At 48.3% G+C, this 21,221-nt stretch overlaps 1 long non-coding RNA gene across 1 annotated transcript; it reads left to right on the top strand.

Annotated features, from left to right (window-relative positions):
• Nucleotides 1-914: 914 nt before the first annotated feature.
• LOC134756809 (uncharacterized) lies at nucleotides 915-20,994 on the top strand. The gene is made up of 3 exons (XR_010130041.1): nucleotides 915-1,175; nucleotides 7,310-14,204; nucleotides 16,891-20,994. It is a non-coding gene; the product is annotated as an uncharacterized lncRNA (long non-coding RNA).
• Nucleotides 20,995-21,221: the final 227 nt, after the last annotated feature.

Raw genomic sequence — 21,221 nt, 5'->3', positions numbered from 1 at the left:
GCATGCTGGTGCACACCTGTAGTCCCAGCTACTCAGGAGACTGAAGTGGAGGATTGCTTGAGCGCAGGAGTTCCAGGCTACAGAGAGCTATGATTGTACCACTGTATTCCAGCCTGGGTCACAGAGAGACTATGTCTCAATCAATCAATCAATAAGGAAAACAGTGAGAGGTAAAAGAAAAAAGAGAATCTAGGTTTCAGGGAGGCCAGCTGGAAGTAATATGAGTGGTGCCCTGACATGCAGGGAGTGGGCAGCCTGGAGGGGGGATGAGTGGGTGCCCGAAGGGAGCCGGGATCCTGCCAAGAGACTGCAGGGCCTCTCTGCCCACACGAGGGCGCCCCACATTGCCGTATCTGGGCTAGGGGATGGGAAATGAAGACCAAGAAAAGGCCTTCTGGGGAGGGAATGTCCTGTGTGCCCACACACTGGCCCCTCTCTCCAGGTTTCTTGAAGAAGGTCAGCGTGAGGTCCCTCTGGCAACTGGAGACAGAGCCGGTTTTCAGGCCCTGAGGAATGCATGCCTCTGCAAGTCAGGGCTGTCTCCTCTGCAGGGTAGCATGTGTTATGGTTGATTGTGAGTGGTGGCAGTGAGGGTGTGAGTGGGTAACTGTCAGGCCTCTGAGCCCAAGCTAAGCCATCATATCCCCTGTGACCTGCACTTACACTTCCAGATGGCCAGTTCCTGCCTTAACTGATCACATTCCACCACAAAAGAAGTGAAAATGGCCTGTTCCTGCCTTTGCTGATGACATTACCTTGTGAAATTCCTTCTCCTGGCTCATCCTGGCTCAAAAGCTCCCCTGCTGAGCACCTTGTGACCCGCCCCCCCCCCCGCCCTGCCCACCAGAGAACAACCCCCTTTGACTGTAATTTTCCTTTACCTACCCAAATCCTATAAAACAGCCCCACCCCATCTCCCTTCGCTGACTCTCCTTTCGGACTCAGCCCACCTGCACCCAGGTGAAATAAACAGCCTTGTTGCTCACACAAAACCTGTTTGGTGGTCTCTTCACACGGACGTGAGTGAAATTTTGGTGCCGTGACTCGGATTGGGGGACCTCCCTTGGGAGATCAATCCCCTGTCCTCCTGCTCTTTCTCCGTGAGAAAGATCCACCTACGACCTCGGGTCCTCAGACCGACCAACCCAAGGAACATCTCACCAATTTTAAATTGGGTAAGCGGCCTCTCTTTACTCTCTTCTCCAACCTCTCTCACTATCCCTCAGTCTCTTTCTCCTTTCAATCTTGGTGCCACCCTTCAGTCTCTCCCTTCTCTTAATTTCAATTCCTTTCATTTTCTGGTAGAGACAAAGGAGACACATTTTATCTGTGGACCCAAAACTCCGGCGCCGGTCACGGACTCGGGAAGGCAGCCTTCCCTTGATGTTTAATCACTGCAGGGACACCTCTCTGATTATTCACCCACATTTCACTGGTGTCTGATCACCGCGGGGACGCCTGCCTTGGTCATTCACCCACATTCCCTTGGTGGCAAGTCAGTTGCGGGGATGTCTGCTTTGGCTGCTCCCCCATGTTGCAGCCCAGGGCTGCTCCCCACCTCCCTTCTCTGTGTCTTTACCCTTCTCTTTAAACTTACCTCCTTCACCATGGGCAACCTTCCGCCCTCCATTCCCCCCTCTTCTCCTTTAGCCTGTGTTCTCAAGAACTTAAAACCTCTTCAACTCTCGCCTGACCTAAAACTTAAATGCCTTATTTTCTTCTGCAACAGTGCTTGGCCCCAATATAAACTCGACAATGGTTCTAAATGTCCAGAAAATGGCACTTTTGATTTCTCCATCCTACGAGACCTAGATAATTTTTGTCAAAAAATGGGCAAATGGTCTGAAGTGCCTGACGTCCAGGCATTCTTTTACACATTGTTCTCTCCCTAGTCTCTGTTCCCAATGCGACTCATCCCAAATCCTCCTTCTTTCCCTCTCGCCTGTGCTCTCAGTCCCAACTCCAAGCGTCGCCGAGTCTTTCTTTCTTTTCTACAGACCCATCTGATCTCTCCCCTCCTCCCCAGGCTGCTCCTCGCCAGGCCGAGCTAGGTCCCAATATTTCTTTAGCCTCTGCTCCCCCACCCTATAATCCTTTTATCACCTCCCCTCCTCACACCCGGTCCGGCTTACAGTTTTGTTCCTCGACTAGACCTCCCCCACCTGCCCAGCAATTTCCTCATAAAAAGGTGGCTGGAGCTAAAGGCATAGTCAAGGTTAATGTTCCTTTTTCTTTATCTGACCTCTCCCAAATCAGTTAGCGTTTAGGCTCTTTTTCATTGAATATAAAAACCCAGCCCAGTTCATGGCTCGTTTGGCAGCAACCCTGAGATGCTTTACAGCCCTAGACCCTAAAAGGTTAAAAGGCTGTCTTATTCTCAATATACATTTTATTACCCAATCCACTCCCGACATTAAATAAAACTCCAAAAATTAAATTCCAGCCCTCAAACCCCACGACAGGACTTAATTAACCTCACCTTCGAGGTGTGTAATAATAGAGTAAAGGCAGCTAAGTAGCAATGTATTTCTGAGTTGCAATTCCTTGCCTCCACTGTGAGACAAACCCCAGCCACATCTCCAGCACACAAGAACTCCAAAAGCCCAAACGGCAGCTGCCAGGGGTTCCTCCAGAACCTCCTCCCCCAGGAGCTTGCTACAAGTGCTGGAAATCTGGCCACTGGGCCAAGGAAAGCCCACAGCCCGGAATTCCTCCTAAGCTGTGTCCCATCTGTGCGGGACCCCACTGGAAATCGGACTGTCCAACTTGCCCGGCAGCCACTCCCAGAGCCCCTGGAACTCTGGCCCAAGGCTCTCTGACTCCTTCCCAGGTCTTCTCGGCTTATCGGCTGAAGACTGACGCTGACCGATCACCTCAGAAGCCTACAGGATGATCACAGAAGCTTTAGGTAACTCTCAAGTGGAGGACGGACTTAAGAAGTCCGTCCCCTTCTTAATCAATACAGAGGCTACCCACTCCATATTACCTTCTTTTCAAGGGCCTGTTTCCCTTGACTCCATAACTGTTGTGGGTATTGAATGTCAGGCTTCTAAACCTCTTAAAACTCCCCAAATCTGGTGCCAACTTAGACAATAATATTTTAAGCACTTCTTTTTAGTTATCCTCACCTGCCCAGTTCCCTTATTAGGTCGAGACATTTTAACTAAATTACCTGCTTCCCTGACTATTCCTGGGCTACAGCCACACCTCATTGCCGCCTTTTCCCCCAGTTCAAAGCCTCCTTCACATCCTCCCCTTGTATCTCCCCACCTTAATCCATAGGTATAACACACCTTTACTCCCTCCTTGGTGACCGATTATGCACCCCTTACCATCCCATTAAAACCTAATCACCCTTACCCCACTCAATGCCAATATCCAATCCCACAGCCCACTTTAAAAAGATTAAAGCCTGTTATCACTTGCCTGTTATGGCATGGCCTTTTAAACTCTCCTTACAATTACCCCATTTTACCTATCCAAAAACTGGACAAGTCTTACAGGTTAGTTCAGGATCTACGCCTTATCAACCAAATTGTTTTGCCTATCCACCCCGTGGTGCCAAACCCATATACTCTCCTATCCTCAATACTTCCCTCCACACCCCATTATTCTGTTCCAGATCTCAAACATGCTTTCTTTACTATTCCTTTGCACCCTTCATCCCAGCCTCTCTTTGCTTTCACTTGGACTGACCCTGACACCCATCAGACTCAGCAAATTACCTGGGCTGTACTGCCTCAAGGCTTCACAGAGAGCCCCCCCCCCCCATTACTTCAGTCAAGCCCAAATTTCTTCCTCATCTGTTACCTATCTCGGCATAATTCTCACAAAAACACATGTGTTCTCCCTGCTGATCGTGTCTGACTAATCTCCCAAATCTCAATCCCTTCTACAAAACAACTCCTTTCCTTGCTAGGCATGGTTAGTGCAGTCAGAATTCTTACACAAGAGCCGGGACCGTGCCCTGTAGCCTTTCTGTCCAAACAACTTGACCTTACTGTTTTACCCTAGCCCTCATGTCTGCGTGCAGGGGCTGCCACTGCTTTAATACTTTTAGAGGCCCTAAAAATCACAAACTATGCTCAACTCACTCTCTACAGTTCTCATAACTTCCAAAATCTATTTTCTTCCTCACACCTGATGGGTATACTTTCTGCTCCCTGGCTTCTTCAGCTGTACTCACTCTGTTGAGTCTCCCACAATTACCATTGTTCCTGGCCCGGACTTAATCTGGCCTCCCACATTATTCCTTATACCATGCCTGACCCCCATGACTGTATCACTCTGATGCACCTGACATTCACCCCATTTCCCCATATTTCCTTCTTTCCTGTTCCTCACCCTGATCACGCTTGGTTTATTGATGGCAGTTCCACCGGGCCTAATCGCCACTCACCAGCAAATGCAGGCTATGCTGTAGTACAAGCCACTAGCCCGCCTCTCAGAACCTCTCATTTCCTTTCCATCGTGGAAATCTATCCTCAAGGAAATCACTTCTCAGTGTTCCAGCTGCTATTCTACTACTCCTCAGGGATTATTCAGGGCCCCCCTCCCTTGCCTACACATCAAGCTTGGGGATTTGCTCTCTCCCAGGACTGGCAAATTGACTTTACTCACATGCCCCGAGTCAGGAAACTAAAATACCTCTTGGTTTGGGTAGACACTTTTACTGGATGGGTGAAGGCCTTTCCCACAGGGTATGAGAAGGCCACTGTGGTCACTTCTTCCCTTCTGTCAGACATAATTCCTCGTTTGGCTTTTCTACCTCTATAAAGTCCGATAACGGACAGGCCTTTATTAGTCAGATCACCCAAGCAGTTTCTCAGGCTCTTGGTATTCAGTGAACTGATGGTCTTTTTAAAACACATCTCACAAAGCTCAACTACAAACTCACAAAGAACTTGACAATACTTTTACCACTTTCCCTTCTCAGAATTCGGGCCTGTCCTTGGAATGCTACAAGTTACAGCCCATTTGAGCTTCTGTATAGATGCTCCTTTTATTAGGCCCCAGTCTCATTCCAGACACCAGACCAACTTGAACTGTGCCCCAAAAAACTTGTCATCCCTACTGTCTTCTGTCTAGTCATACTCCTATTCACCATTATCAACTACTCATAAATGCCCTGCTCTTGTTTACACTGCCTGTTTACACTGTTTCTCCAAGCCATCATAGCTGATATCTCCTGGTGCTATCCCCAAACCGCCACTCTTTTTTTTTTTTTTTTTTTTTTTTTGAGATGGAGTCTTGCTCTGTCGCCCAGGCTGGAGCGCAGTGGCGCGATCTCGGCTCACTGCAAGCTCTGCCTCCCGGGTTCATGCCATTCTGCTGCCTCAGCCTCCCGAGTAGCTGGGACTACAGGCACATGCCACCACGCCCAGCTAATTTTTTGTATTTTTAGTAGAGATGGGGTTTCACTGCATTAGCCAGGATGGTCTCAATCTCCTGACCTCATGATCTGCCTGCCTCAGCCTCCCAAAGTGCTGGGATTACAGGCCACTCCCACTTAAAGTAAATAAATAATCTTTGCTGGCAGGGCTATGCTAAACCTCCTTGGGCACTCTCTAATTGGATGTCCTGGGTCCTCCCAATTCTTAGCCCTTTAATATCTGTTTTTCTCCTTCTCTTATTCGGACCTTGTGTCTTCCATTTAGTTTTTCAATTCATACAAAACCACATCCAGGCCATCACCAATCATTCTATACGACAAATGTTTCTTCTCACAACCCCACAATATCACTCCTTACCACAAAATCTTCCTTCAGCTTAATCTCTCCCACTCTAGGTTCCCACACCACCCCCACTCCCGCTCAAAGCAGCCCTGAGAAACATCGATCATTATCTCTCCATACCACGCCCACCAAAATTTTTGCTGCCCCAACACTTCAACACTATTTTATGTTATTTTTCTTATTAATGTAAGAAGACAGGAATGTCAGGCCTCTGAGCCCAAGCTAAGCCATCATATCCCCTATGACCTGCACGTACACATCCAGATGGCCGGTTCCTGCCTTAACTGATGACATTCCACCACAAAAGAAGTGAAAATGGCCAGTCCCTGCCTTAACTGATGACATTACCTTGTGACCCCCCACTGCTGCACACCAGAGAACAACCCCCTTTGACTGTAATTTTCCTTTACCTACCGAAATTCTATAAAACAGCCCCACCCGTATCTCCCTTCACTGACTCTCTTTTTGGACTCAGCCCACCTGCACCCAGGTGAAATAAACAGCCTTGTTGCTCACACAAAGCCTGTTAGGTGGTCTCTTCACACGGATGCAAGTGAAAGTAACCAGGTGCCTGGGAGTCTCTCTCCATCGCGCATGATGGGCTTCCCCATGGCTTCCTTCTCGGGAGAGGAGAAAAGTCCAGGGTGCAGAGAAATTGTCAGTAGCCTTTCCTTTCTCCCCTCCTCACCTTCACTTTTGCAGCTGCAGAGCTTAATCATTATTGAGGAATTCAGTTGCAGTCAGGCCTTAAGGTTGATGGGAGGTGTCGGGGCTCACAACATAATACACCAGAGTATGATGCTGTGGCATGCGTAGAGTTCTGAGAAATGCTTCATTAGGCGATTTTTGTCATCGTGCAAACATCACAGAGTGTATTTAACACAAATCTGGACAGCATAGCCTACTATACACCTAGGCTATATGGTATGGCTTATTGCACCTAGGCTACAAACATGTACAGTATGTTACTATATTGAATACTGTAGGTAACTCTAACACAATGATAAATATGTGTGTATTCAAACATACCTAAACATAGGAAAAGTACAGTCAAAATATGGTATTATAGGCCAGGCGCGGTGGCTCACGCCTGTAATCCTAACACTTTGGGAGGCCGAGGCGGGCAGATCACGAGGTCAGGAGATCGAGACCATCCTGGCTAACACGGTGAAACCCCATCTCCACTAAAAATACAAAAAAATTAGCCGCTTGTGGTGGCAGGTGCTTGTAGTCCCAGCTACTTGGGAGGCTGAGTCAGGAGAATGGCGTGAACCCAGGAGGCGGAGTTTGCAGTGAGCCGAGATTGAGCCACTGTACTTCAGCCTGGGCAACAGAGCGAGACTCCATCTCAAAAAAAAAAAAAAAAAATGGTAATATAAACTGTTGTTTGAGACAGAGTCTCACTCTGTGTTGCCCAGGTTGGAGTGCAATCAATGGCGTGATCTCGGCTCACTGCAACCTCCACCTCCCGGGTTCAAGCAATTCTCCTGCCTCAGCCTCCCTAGTAGCTGAGACTACAGGCACGTGCCACCATGCCTGGCTAATTTTTTTTTCTTTTTCTTTTATTTTTTTAGACGGAGTTTCAGTCTTGTTGCCCAGGCTGGAGTACAATGGCGCAATTTGGGCTCACAGCAGCGATTCTCCTCCCTCAGCCTCGCGAGAAGCTGGGATTACAGGCATGTGCCACCACGCCCAACTAATTTTGTATTTTTAGTAGAGACGTGGTCTCTCCATGTTGGTCAGGCTGGTCTCGGAACTCCTGAACTCAGGTGATCCGCCTGCCTCAGCCTCCCAAAGTGCTGAGATTACAGGTGTGAGCCACTGTGCCCGGCCTAATTTTTTGTATTTTTAGTAGAGACAAGGTTTAACCATGTTGGCCAGGGTGGTCTCAAACTCCTGATCTCAGGTGATCCACCTGCCTTGGCCTCCCAAAGTGCTGGGATTACAGGCATGAGCCACCTCGCCCAGCCATGTGAGGCTCATTTTTAACCTTTTGATGATTATACTTGGAGGGGTGGCCTGCCCCTCCACACCTGTGGGTATTTTTAGTTGGGTGGGATGAGAGACTGAGAAAAGAAATAAGACACAGAGACAAAGTATAGAGAAACAATAGTGGGCCCAGGGGACTGGTGTTCAGCACACCAAGGACCTGCACCGGCACCGGCCTCTGAGTTCCCTCAGTTTTTATTGATTATTATTTTCATTATTTTAGCAAAAAGGAATGTAGTAGGAGAGCAGGGTGATAATAAGGAGAAGGTCAACAAAAAACATGTGAGCAAAAGAATCTATATCATAATTAAGTTCAAGGGAAGGTACTATTCCTGGACATGCACGTAGGCCAGATTTATGTTTCTCTCCACCCAAACATCTCAGTGGAGTAAAGAATAACAAGGCAGCATTACTGCAAACATGTCTCGCCTCCCACCATAGGGCGGTTTTTCTCCTATCTCAGAATTGAACAAGTGTACAATCGGGTTTTATACCAAGACATTTAGTTCCCAGGGGCAGGCAGGAGACAGTGGCCTTCCTCTATCTCAACTGCAAGAGGCTTTCCTCTTTTACTAAGCCACCTCAGCACAGACCCTTTATGGGTGTCAGGCTGGGGGACAGTCAGGTCTTTCTCATCCCACGAGGCCATATTTCAGACTGTCACATGGGGAGAAACCTTGGACGATACCCTGCTTTCAAGGGCAGAGGTCCCTGTGGCTTTCCACAGTGCATTGTGCCCCTGGTTTATTGAGACTAGAGAATGGCAATGACCTTTATCAAGTATATTGCTTGTAAACATTTTGTTAATAAGGCATGTCCTGCACAGCCCTAGATCCCTTAAACCTTGATTTTATACAACACATGTTTTTGTGAGCTCCAAGTTCGGTCAAAGTGGTTGGGTCAAAGTGGCTGGGGCAAAGCTACAAATTAACAACATCTCAGCAAAGCAATTGTTTAAAGTACAGGTCTTTTTCAAAATGGAGTCTCTTATGTGTTTCCTTTCTACATAGACACAGTGACAGTCTGATCTCTCTTACTTTTCCCTACAATACTGTGATAGTAGCATTGATGGTTTGGAAGTGGCAAATGAGAAGTGAGGCTGGGAGGCTTTTCAAAGGAGATTTCAGGAATTCTGATGAGGCCCTGTGAGGGCCTGACCCACAGCTATAGCAAGGAAAAAGGCAAGGTCAGGGGGTTGATGGGGAGACACTGAAGCAGGGCGACCTACAGGGATTGGTACTTGAGAACTATGCAGGAGGAATGGGGTGGGGCCGGTGTGGGGGTGGAGGGAGTGCAGGAACCCCCTGAAGCTCCTGGCTCAGAAAGCTACCCCCTGCAAGCCCAGGTCTTCTCTGTTGTGCTCCTCATTAGCATTTGAGAAGCTGGACAATGCTTAAAATTCACCCAGTTCTAGGGCTGGGTCTACAGTTGTTACCAAATGTCTCCATAGCTTCCAGTGTGAATCGCATTCAGAATTACAATCAGATAGAAACGCACTCAGGCCCTTTTCATTTAAAACAAACAAAAACATGAGGGATAGGAGGGCACAGAGAATAAAAAACATCAAGAGAAAAGCGCCCTAGGGCAAACTTCATCTTTTTTTTTTTTTTTTTTTTTGAGATGGAGTCTCGGCTCTATCGCTCAGGCTGGAGTGCAGTGGTGCAATCTTGGCTCAATACAACCTCTGCCTCCCAGGTTCAAGCGATTCCCCTGTCTCAGCCTCTCGAGTAGCTGAGATTACAGGAGCACGCCACCATGCCCAGCTAATTTTATTTTTTTATTTTTTATTTTTTTTGCATTTTAGTAAAGATGGGGTTTCACCATGTTGCCCAGGCTGGTCTCGAACTCCTGAGCTCAGGCAATCCACCCGCCTCGGCCTCCCAAAGTGCTAGGATTATAAGCATGAGTCACCGTGCCCGGCTGAACTTTCTCTTATTATGTATATACATATAGTCGGGCCGGGCGCGGTGGCTCACGCCTGTAATCCCAGCACTTTGGGAGGTCGAGGCGGGTGGATCACAAGGTCAGGAGTACAAGACCAGCACGGCCAACATGGTGAAACCCTGTCTCTACTAAAAGTACAAAAAAATTAACCAGGCGTGGTGGCACATGCTTGTAATCCAGCTACTCGGGAGGCTGAGGCAGAATTGCTTGAACCCGAGAGGCGGAGGTTGCAGTGAGCCGAGATTGTGCCACTACACTCCAGCCTGGGTGACAGAGCGAGACTCCATCTCAAAAAAAAAACCAAAAAATTATGTATATACATATAGTCAGCGCACCAGAATATGAATGAATGCTGGTCATATTTACAGTGTATGAAGCCCTTTTACATACAATTTATCATCTAATCCACACAAACCTTGGGGAGGTGGATATAAATAAAAACAATGACTCTTTTGTGTGGGTGGAAGGAGTGTAGGAGCTGGATAAAGCTTCTGGCTTGGAAAACCACCCCCTGCACATCCAAGTCTTCCCCTGTTGTGGTTATCTTGTGCTTATTATTAGCGACGTAATCCTAACTTCTTCATGACTTACGGCCACTTCCTCCTGGGACCCAGCTGGAGTGAGCAAGTGAGTAAAACGCAAGCTCTTTTAATTCTTGAGACAGCAAAGCATATTAGGGAAGGAAATACACAAGTGAGAAAAATCACATTGTGAATTTCAAAGCCGAGGGACAAAACTGCAGAACTGCGGGAGCCAGTGATAGGTTTGGCCATTATTGACCCTCAGGATCACCCAGGACTCAGCCTCTTCTGTTTCCTGAACTTCCATCGAGTACAGCCTTCAGCTGTAGCCACTAAGCTGTAATGCAATTGCTTTACAAGACACAGTCTGGCACTGTCTTTTCTGACAGTGGGGGAGATGCCCTGGCAGGATGACGGCTCAGCTAAGGAGTCAGGGTTATGGGTATTTTCTTACTTTTTATCTTGGAATTTCAGATTTTAAAAAAAAGTTTGATAGTATAGAGAGTTCCTGTATACTTTCCACCCAGCTTCCTCTGCAGTTAATTTTTTTTTTTTTTTTTTTTGAGACGGAGTCTCACTCGGTCGCCCAGGCTGGAGTGCAGTGCTGCTATCTTGGCTCACCGCAAGCTCCACCTCCCGGGTTCACACCATTCTCCTGCCTCAGCCTCCTGAGTAGCTGGGACTACAGGTGCCCACCACCATGCCCAGCTAATTTTTTTTCGTATTTTTAGCAGAGACAGGGTTTCACTGTGTTAGCCAGGATGGTCTTGATCTCCTGACCTCGTGATCCGCCCATCTTGGCCTCCCAAAGTGCTGGGATTACAGGCATGAGCCACCGCCCCCGGCCTCCTCTGCTGTTAATCTTATATAATCGTGGTACATTTGTCAATTTACCATTGGTACAATACTAAATTTCACTCACCGTGTGAAGAGACCACCAAACAGGTTTTGTGTGAGCAACAAGGCTGTTTATTTCACCTGGGTGCAGGTGGCCTGAGTCCAAAAAGAGTCAGTGAACGGAGATGGGGTGGGGCCGTTTTATAGGATTTGGGTAGGTAGTGGGAAATTACAGTCAAAGGGGGTTGTTCTCTGGTAGGCAGGAGTGGGGGTCACAAGGTGCTCAGTGGGGGAGCTTTTGAGCCAGGATGAGCCAGGAGAAGGAATTTCACAAGGTAATGTCATCAGTTAAGGCAGGCATGGGCCATTTTCACTTCTTTTGTGATTCTTCAGTTACTTCAGGCCATCTGGATGCATACATGCAGGTCACAGGGGATATGATGGCTTAGCTTGGGCTCAGAGGCCTGACACTAAACCATGGATCAGCTTTTCCCCTAACATCCTTTTTAAGTTCCAGAATCAATCCTAGAATACTGTTACTGAAAGAGGTCCCAATCCAGACCCCAAGAGAGTTCTTGCATCTCCTGAAAGACAGTAAGGGAGGAGACCATCCCTCATATTGTTTTATGCCCAATTTCTGCCTCCAAAGAAAGAAGAAGTAAAGACTAAAAGGCAGAAATGAAATCCACAGGCAGACAGCCCGGTGCTGTGCCCTAGGCCTGGTAGTTAAAGATCGACCCCTGACCTAACCGGTTATCTTATCTACAGATTCCAGACATTGTATGGAAAAGCACTGTGAAAATCCCTGTCCTGTTCCATTCTGATTATCGGTGCTGCACCCCCAGTCACGTACCCACTGCTTGCTCGATTGATCACAACCCTCTCATGCAGACCCCCTTAGATGTGTAAGCCCTTAGAAGGGACAGGAATTGCTCTCTCAGGAAGTTCGACTTTTGAGAAGCAAGCCTGCTGAAGTTCCTGGCTGAATAAAGCTCTTTCCTTCTTTAACCTGGTGTCTGAGGAGTTTTGTCTGTGGCTTGTCCTGCTACATTTCTTGGTTCCCTGATGGGGAAGCGAGGTGATTGGCAGACAGTCGAGGCAGCCCCTTAGGTGACTTAGGCCTGTCCTGTGGAGCATCCCTACAGGGTACTCCGACCAGCCTGAGTGACGCAGATCCAAACAGCACTCCCGGGTAGGCAATTGCCCCAGTGGGATGCCTCACCAGAGCAGCGTGTGGCAGGCCCCTGCAGAGGATCAACACAGTGGATGAACACCGGGAAGGAACAGGCACTTGGAGTCTGGACATCTGAAACATGCTAAGACTGGTCTTTGGAACTTGTGCACTCCATTTGAGTGGAAGCATGGCCTGATCACCCATGGCGTGCCTCTACCAGCACTTTGGTTTTTGTTTTTTACTTGACTTGGATTGCTTGATACTTTGGTTTTGGTTTTGACCTGGCTTGGATTTCCTGATACTCTGATTTTGGTTTTGATTCTGGTTTGGTGTAAACTGTAAAAGTGTGTGTGTGCCCTTTTTACTTGTTCTTTGTTTTGTGGGGTGCGAGTGGTGTGAGCGTGGTGTTTTGTCTCAAGGAAGCATGGATCAGGCACAAACTAAGCCCACCCCACTAGGAACTATGCTGAAAAATTTCAAGAAAGGATTTAAGGGAGATTACAGTGTTACTATGACACCAGGAAAACTTAGAACTTTGTGTGAAATAGACTGGCCAGCATTAGAGGTGGGTTGGCCATCAGAAGGAAGCCTGGACAGGTCCTTTGTTTCAAAGGTATGGCACAAGGTAACCTGTAAGCGAGGGAACCCAGACCAGTTCCCGTACATAGACACTTGGTTACAGCTGGTTTTAGATGCCCCCCACAGTGGTTGAGAGAACAGCAGCATAAGCAGCTGGCAGAGGCAAGGAAAGACCAGCAGAGAGAGAGAAAGGAAAGAGACAGAGACATTAACCACTGAAAATTCCCTTGACCCAGCAGGTTTCCTAACGGGATCTAAATCTGAATTACCATACCAAGGTCTGACCAGACCTAGTAGGAACTCCCTTTAGGATAGGACAATAGATGGTTCCTCCCAGGTAATTGAAGGAAAAAAAAAAGAAAAAAGCCATCTATACCAATTATAAGTTAATTTGGACTAAACAAGGTCTTATTAATAGCAAAGAATAATTGAAATCCCAAACTTACAAGGTTTTCAACAAAAGTAAAATTTGCTAAACGTAAACAGTGTAACATGTATTATACTAACTTCTAATCTTGTGTCCTTAGACAGTCTAGTCCACAGACATAAAGGAAGCTTGCTTTGGAAAAGAATGGTTATCGTCTTCAAAAAAAAAAGGGGGAAAAAAGGGGGGGCAGAATTTATCTAAAAAAAAAATGTTATATGGTAAATTCTTGTCCTAAAATAAATTAACTGGTTGTTTAAAGAAAGAAATGTTTGCAATAAGTCAGAAAGTTGAGGCATGTCGAAGAATTGTCTGCGAAAGTCATGAAAAAAGTTATAAAAAAAGAATTTATGCAAGAAATGTTGTACAATTTAAAAGTAATTAGGCCTCCTGAATGTAAAACTATTGAAGAAAAAGTTTATGTGCAAGGTGTATAAGAAAAGTAAACTATACCTCTGGTAAAAGGATTAAAAGGAAGCATAAGGATGTGGATTTTTACCTACATTAAAAGGTTTAAAAAAATTTGCTTTGAAGGTTTAAGCAAGTTTTAAAATGTTAATTGTAAAGGAAATTCTGTGTGTAAACATATTGGCTAAAGTTAAAGGGGTATCTTTTTTTTCTGTGAACTGAACATTAAAAAAAAACACAACAGGTTTTTCTTAAAGTGCTAACCTGCTCTTTAACAAAAATTATAAAAGGTTAAAAAGAGTCTATAAAAATCTTACCTTATGGTCTGACATTAAAAATTGAATAAACATGTCTACAAAGAAAACAAAGTTTAACATTAATAACACACTCAAATAAAGGTGACATTTAGCTTATCTGGTATAAACATACAGGAAGCGTTGTCAAATATAAAATGGTGTTTAGCTTTCTTTGGCCTAAAAACAAATAAAAATAGGTGAAAACAAATAAAAATAGGTGCTAAAGGAAATTTCTCAGTAAAAAGGCACCAAGGACTATAAAGTCCACTGCTGATGTCCCCACATTTAAAACAAAAGGTCAATTTCTTTTTTTTTTTTTTTTTTTGTTTTTTTTTCAGAATATATTATCTTTATTTAGCATTTATATTACACTTTTACATTTTCTTTTTTTTTTTTTTTCTCTTTTTTTTTTTTTTTTAATTGATCATTCTTGGGTGTTTCTCGCAGAGGGGGATTTGGTAGGGTTACAGGACTATAGTGGAGGGAAGGTCAGCAGATAAGCAAGTGAACAAAGTTCTCTGGTTTTCCTAGGCAGAGGACCCTGCGGCCTTCCGCAGTGTTTGTGTCCCTGGGTACTTGAGATTAGGGAGTGGTGATGGCTCTTAACGAGCATGCTGCCTTCAAGCATCTGTTTAACAAAGCACATCTTGCACCGCCCTTAATCCATTCAACCCTGAGTGGATACAGCACATGTTTCAGAGAGCACAGGGTTGGGGGTAGGGTCACAGATCAACAGGATCCCAAGGCCGAAGAACTTTTTCTTAGTACAGAACAAAATGAAAAGTCTCCCATGTCTACCTCTTTCTACACAGACACGGCAACCATCCGATTTCTCAATCTTTTCCCCACCTTTCCCCCCTTTCCATTCCACAAAACCGCCATTGTCATCATGACCCGTTCTCAATGAGCTGTTGGGTACACCTCCAAGCCGGGGTGGTGGCCGGGCAGAGGGGCTCCTCACTTCCCAGTAGGGGCGGCCGGGCAGAGGTGCCCCTCACTTCCCGGACGGGGCGGCTGGCCGGGCAGGGGGCTGACCCCCCTCACCTCCCTCCTGGTCGGGGCGGCTGGCCGGGCAGAGGGGCTCCTCACTTCCCAGTAGGGGCGGCCGGGCAGAGGCGCCCCTCACCTCCCGGATGGGGCGGCTGGCCAGGCGGGGGGCCGAACCCCCACCTCCCTCCCGGACAGGGCGGCTGGCCAGGCGGGGGGCTGACCCCCCACCTCCCTCCCGGACAGGGCGGCAGGCTGGGCGGTGGGCTGACCCCCCCACCTCCCTCCCGGACGGGGCGGCTGGCCGGGCTGAGGGGCTCCTCACTTCCCAGTAGGGGCGGCCGGGCAGAGGCGCCCCTCACCTCCCGGACGGGGCGGCTGGCCAGGCGGGGGGCTGACCCCCCCACCTCCCTCCCGGACGGGGCGGCTGGCCGGGCTGAGGGGCTCCTCACTTCCCAGTAGGGGCGGCCGGGCAGAGGCGCCCCTCACCTCCCGGACGGGGCGGCTGGCCGGGCGGGGGGCTGACCCCCCCACCTCCCTTCCGGACGGGGTGGCTGGCCGGGCGGGGGGCTGACCCCCCCACCTCCCTCCCGGACAGAGCGGCTGGCCGGGCAGAGGGGCTCCTCACTTCCCAGTAGGGGCGGCCGGGCAGAGGCGCCCCTCACCTCTCGGACCGGGTGGCCGGCCAGGCGGGGGGCCGAACCTCCACCTCCCTCCCGGACAGGGCGGCAGGCTGGGCGGTGGGCTAACCCCCCCACCTCCCTCCCGGACGGGGCGGCTGGCCGGGCGGGGGACTGACCCCCCCCACCTCCCTCCTGGACGGGGCGGCTGGCCGGGCGGGGGACTGACCCCCCCCACCTCCCTCCTGGACGGGTTGGCTGGCCGGGCGGGGGGCTGACCCCCCCACCTCCCTCCCGGATGGAGCGGCTGGCCGGGCAGAGGGGCTCCTCACTTCCCAGTAGGGGTGGCCGGGCAGAGGCGCCCCTCACCTCCCGGACAGGGTGGCTGGCCGGGTGGGGGGCTGACCCCCCCACCTCCCTCCCGGACGAGGTGGCTGCCGGGCGGAGACGCTCCTCACTTCCCAGACGGGGTGGCTGCTGGGCGGAGGGGCTCCTCACTTCTCGGGCGGGGTGGCTGCCGGGCGGAGGGGCTCCTCACTTCTCAGACGGGGCGGTTGCCAGGCAGAGGGTCTCCTCACTTCTCAGACGGGGCGGCCGGGCAGAGACGCTCCTCACATCCCGGACTGGGCGGCAGGGCAGACGTGCTCCCCACATCTCAGACGATGGGCGGCTGGGCAGAGAGGCTCCTCACTTCCCAGATGTGATGGCGGCCGGGAAGAGGCGCTCCTTGTTTCCTAGATGGGATGGCGGCCGGGCAGAGACGCTCCTCACTTTCCAGACTGGGCAGCCAGGCAGAGGGGCTCCTCACATCCCGGACGATGGGCGGCCAGGCGGAGACGCTCCTCACTTCCCAGACAGGGCGGCAGCCGGGCAGAGGCTGCAATCTCGGCACTTTGGGAGGCCAAGGCAGGCGGCTGGGAGGTGGTTGTAGCGGGCCGAGATCACGCCACTGCACTCCAGCCTGGGCACCATTGAGCACTGAGTTAACCAGACTCTGTCTGCAATCCCGGCACCTCGGGAGGCCGAGGCTGGCAGATCACTCGCGGTTAGGAGCTGGAGACCAGCCCAGCCAACACAGCGAAACCCCGTCTCCACCAAAAAAATACGAAAACCAGTCAGGCGGGGCGGCGCGCGCCTGCAATCGCAGGCACTCGGCAGGCTGAGGCAGGAGAATCAGGCAGGGAGGTTGCAGTGAGCTGAGATGGCAGCAGTACCGTCCAGCTTCGGCTCGGCATCAGAGGGAGACCGTGGAAAGAGGGGAGAGGGGAGAGGGGAGAGGGGAGAGGGAGAGGGAGAGGGAGAGGGAGAGGGAGAGGGAGAGGGAGAGGGAGAGGGAGAGGGAGACGGAGACAGAGACGGAGACGGAGGCCCAAAAGGTCAATTTCTTAAAAATTATATACTTGGTTTAGCACATATACCACCCCTAGAATTTCCGGTAAAACAGCACCAGCCTGAAGATCATGTTCTCATCAAAGGGTGGAAAGAAGGAAAACTCGAGTCAGCCTGGGAATGACCCTACGTTGTGCTGTTAACCACCAAGACTACTGTTCATACAGCGGAAAGGGGATGGACTCATCACACCTGAGTCAAGAAAGTGCCACCCCTCCAGAGTCGTGGGCCAGAGTCCCAGGGGAAAACCCTACCAAACTAAAGCTAAGAAAAATTTAACTTCTTCATCTATTCTATTACTCTTTCTTCTTTCCTCTCTCTATTGCTGACCATCTAGTTATTAACATAACCAAGTCAATTTCATCTCAAACTATTGCATTTAATGCTTGCCTTGTTACACCCTGTGGGGACTTGCCAAGTCAAAGACAGCTCTCTACTTCAGAAAAGTACCTCTGTCCCTCCTGACTCCCCTCAGACTGGGCATTAGTAAATTGGGACAATTTAATCCAGGGAGATTTCGATAAAGACCCCAGTGACAACCAGGAGTCTTGCCCCCCAATTTAGAGCTTTTATGCTATAGTTGGTTCAACGTTCTGTGGACCACTAAACAGCAAGGATGGACTGCCCCAACCAGTTTTTGTAATTTCCTAAAACCATACATTCATTTTACTAGAGGATCATAGAAGTTAAAGACTTAAAATGAACTTTGGCAATTAAGACAGGATATCAAGATGAAAATGCCTGGTTGGAATGGATCAAATATTCTGTCCACACATTAAAAAAAAGTGATTGTTATGCTTCTGCATGTGGCAGGCCAGAGGCCCAGATTGTCTGCTTTCCACGAAGGTGGTCCTCCAGTAGACCAGGCATGGGCTGCATGGTAGCTCTTTTCCAGGATTCTACAGCCTGGAGTAATAAGTCATGCCAAGCTCTCTCTGCTATATCCCGAAGTCCGGCACCCTGTGGGTCAGCCCCCAAGGGCCATCCAGCTTCCGTCTCCCAACACTAAGTTTGCTTCATGTCTCTCATGACAGGGAGGAAACTTAGCGTTCCTTGGAGACCTGAAGGGATGCAGTGAGCTTAAGAATTTTCAAGAGCTTATGTATCAATCAGCCCTTGTTCATCCCCAAGCGGATGTGTGGTGGTATTGTGGTGGACCTTTACTGGGCACTCTGCCAAATAACTGGAGTGGCACTTATGCTTTAGTCCAATTGGCTATCCCTTTCACCCTGGCATTTCACCAACCAGAGGGAGGAAAAATAAGACATCATAAAGTGAGAGAAGCCCCTTATGGGTCTTTCTACTCTCACATCTATTAAGATGCAATTGGAGTCCCATGGGGAATACCAGATCAATTTAAAGCCCAAAATCAAATAGCTGCAGGATTTGAGTCAATATTTTGGTGAGTGACAGTTAATAAAAATGTAGATTAGATAAACTACATCTATTATAACCAACAGCAACGATATTTTCATGAGTTAAAAGAAAAATTCATGTCGGCCCCAGCCCTGGGGCTACCTGACCTGACAAAACCTTTTACACAATATGTATTAGAGAGAGAGGAAAAAAAATGGCAGTTAGAGTTTTGACCCAGACTGTGGGGCCCTGGCCGAGACCAGTGACCTACATCTCTAAACAACTAGAAGAGGTTTCTAAGAGTTGGCCCCCATGTTTGAGGGCCTTGGCAGCAACACCCCTGCTAGCACAAGAAGTGGATAAGCTAACTCTTAGGCAAAACCTAAACATAAAGGCTCCCCCATGCTTTAATAAATACCAAAAGACATCATTGGCTAACGAATGCTAGACTAACTAGATACCAAAACTTGCTCTGTGAAAATTCCCGCATAATCATTGAAGTTTGCAACACCCTGAACCCTGCCACCTTGCTCCTGGTATCAGAGAGCCCAGTTGAACATAACTGTGTAAAAGGTGTTGGACTCAGTTTATTTCTGCAGGCCCAACCTCCGAGACCATCCTTGAACATCAGTAGACTGGGAGCTGTATGTGGACAGGAGCAGCTTCGCCAACTCTTGCAAAGTGACTCTGAAGAAGACCAGAAGCCCTGCTCCAGTCACACCCAGAAGCTGACTGGTCCACGCATGGCCAAAGCATGAGGAAACTCATCGCAGGACTCATTTTCCTTAAAATTTGGACTTGTACAGTAAGGACTTCAACTGGCCTTCCTCAGACTGAGCACTGTTCCCAGTATATACATCAAGTCACTGAGGTAGGACAAAAGGTTGCTATAGTCCCATTATTTTATGGTTATTATAAGTGTACGGGGACTCTAAAAGGAACTGATTTGTATAATGCTATACAAGGTATGTAGCCCAGGAACTGACCAGCCTGATGTGTGCTATAATCCATCTGAGCCCCCTATGACTACCATTTTTAAAATAAGTTAAAGACTGGCAACTTCTGGGTTCTGAAAAACCTCAATTATTAGACAACACTGTATAGCAAGGGTGAGGACGGACTTCACCCTTCCTATGGGAAGACTCAGCTGCCTTGGGCAAAAACTGTATAATAGTACTACAAAAACAGCCACTTAGTGGAGTTCAAACCACACTGAAAAAAATCTGTTTAGTAAATTTCCAAAGTTGCAAACCATGTGGACCCACCTGGCATTCCACCGGGACTGGACAGCCCCCACTGGATTATACTGGATATGTGGGCATAGAGCCTATGCCAACTTACCTGACCAATGGGCAGGTAGTTGTGTTATTGACACCATTAAACCATCCTTTTTCCTACTGCCCATAAAAACAGGCGAGCTCCTGGGCTTCCCTGTCTATGCTTCCCGAGAAAAAAAAAAGCATAGCTATAGGCAACTGGAAAGATGACAAGTGGCCCCCTGAAAGAATCATACAGTATCATGGGCCTGCCACTTGGGCACAGGATGGCTTGTGGGGATACCAAACCCCCATTTATATGCTCAACCAAATCATACAGTTACAAACTGCCTTAGAAATAATCTTTAATAAAACTGGCAGAGCTTTAACTGTTTTATCCTGGCAAGAAACCCAGATGAGAAATGTTATTCATAAAAATAGACTAGCCCTAGACTACTTGCTAGCAGCTGAAGGAGGGGTCTGTGGAAAGCTTAACCTGACCAATTGCTGTCTGCACATAGATGACCAAGGGCAAGTAGTTGAAGATATAGTTAAAGATATAACAAAGCTGGCACATGTGCCTGTGCAGGTGTGGCATGGGTTTAATCCTAGCTCCATGTTTGGAAAATGGTTTCCAGCACTAGGAGGATTTAAAACTCCTATATAGGAATTATAATAGTAACAGGAACCTGCTTGTTGCTTCCCTGTGTGCTGCCTTTGCTCCTTCAAGTAATGAAAAGTTTTGTCACTACCTTAGTCTGTCAAAATACTTCAGCACAACTGTACTATATGAATCACTATTAATCTATCTTGCAAGAAGACATGGGTAGTGAGGATGAAAGTGAAAACTCCCATTAATGAGTGAGGTTCTCAAAGCGGGGGAATAAGGGAGGAGACCACCCCTCACATTGTCTTATGCCCAATTTCTGCCTCCAAAGAAAGGAGAAGTAAAGACTAAAAGGCAGAAATGAAATCCACAGGCAGACAGCCCGTTGCCGCACCCTGGGCCTGGTTAAAGATCGACCCCTGACCTAACTGGTTATGTTATCTATAGATTCCAGACATTGTATGGAAAAGCATTGTGAAAATCCCTGTCCTGTTCTGTTCCATTCTAATTATTGGTGCATGCGACCCCCAGTCACATACCCACTGCTTGCTCAATCATTCACAACTGTCTCACATGGACCTTCCCCCTTAAAGTTGTAAGCCTTTAAAAAGGACAGGAATTGCTCACTTGGGGAGCTCGGCTTTTGAGACACAAGTCTGCCAAAGTTCCCAGCGGAATAAAGCTCCTTCCTTCTTTAACCCAGTGTCTGAGGAGTTTTGTCTGTGGCTCATCCTGCTACAAAAGAATGTGGGGGTAGTCCACAGAGTATAGTGAAAGCAAGTTTATTAAGAAAGCAAAGGAATGAAAGAATGGCTACTCCATGGGCAGAGCAGGGAGTTCCCAGAAGCAAGAGGAGGAAGGTGCCCACCTTAGGTCCAACGCTTGTTTATATATGAAATAACAAAGCAAATAGTCATGGGGCAGATGTGCTCTACTACGCAGGCTTTTGACAAAAGATTGTGTAACTACTTTGTATAACTACTGTCTTCCACAAGAACCTATATTATTATCTTTATTTATTAATTTTTGAGACGGAGTCTCCCTCTGTTGCCCAGACTGGACAGTGCAGTGGCATGATCTTGGCCCACTGCAATCTGCC

This window comes from Gorilla gorilla, chromosome 1, assembly GCF_029281585.2.
Source record: "Gorilla gorilla gorilla isolate KB3781 chromosome 1, NHGRI_mGorGor1-v2.1_pri, whole genome shotgun sequence".
In the NCBI taxonomy this organism is placed as follows: Eukaryota; Metazoa; Chordata; class Mammalia; order Primates; family Hominidae; genus Gorilla; species Gorilla gorilla.
The sequence above is the reverse complement of the archived record's forward strand: the minus strand, read 5'-3'. Positions and strand labels throughout refer to the sequence as shown.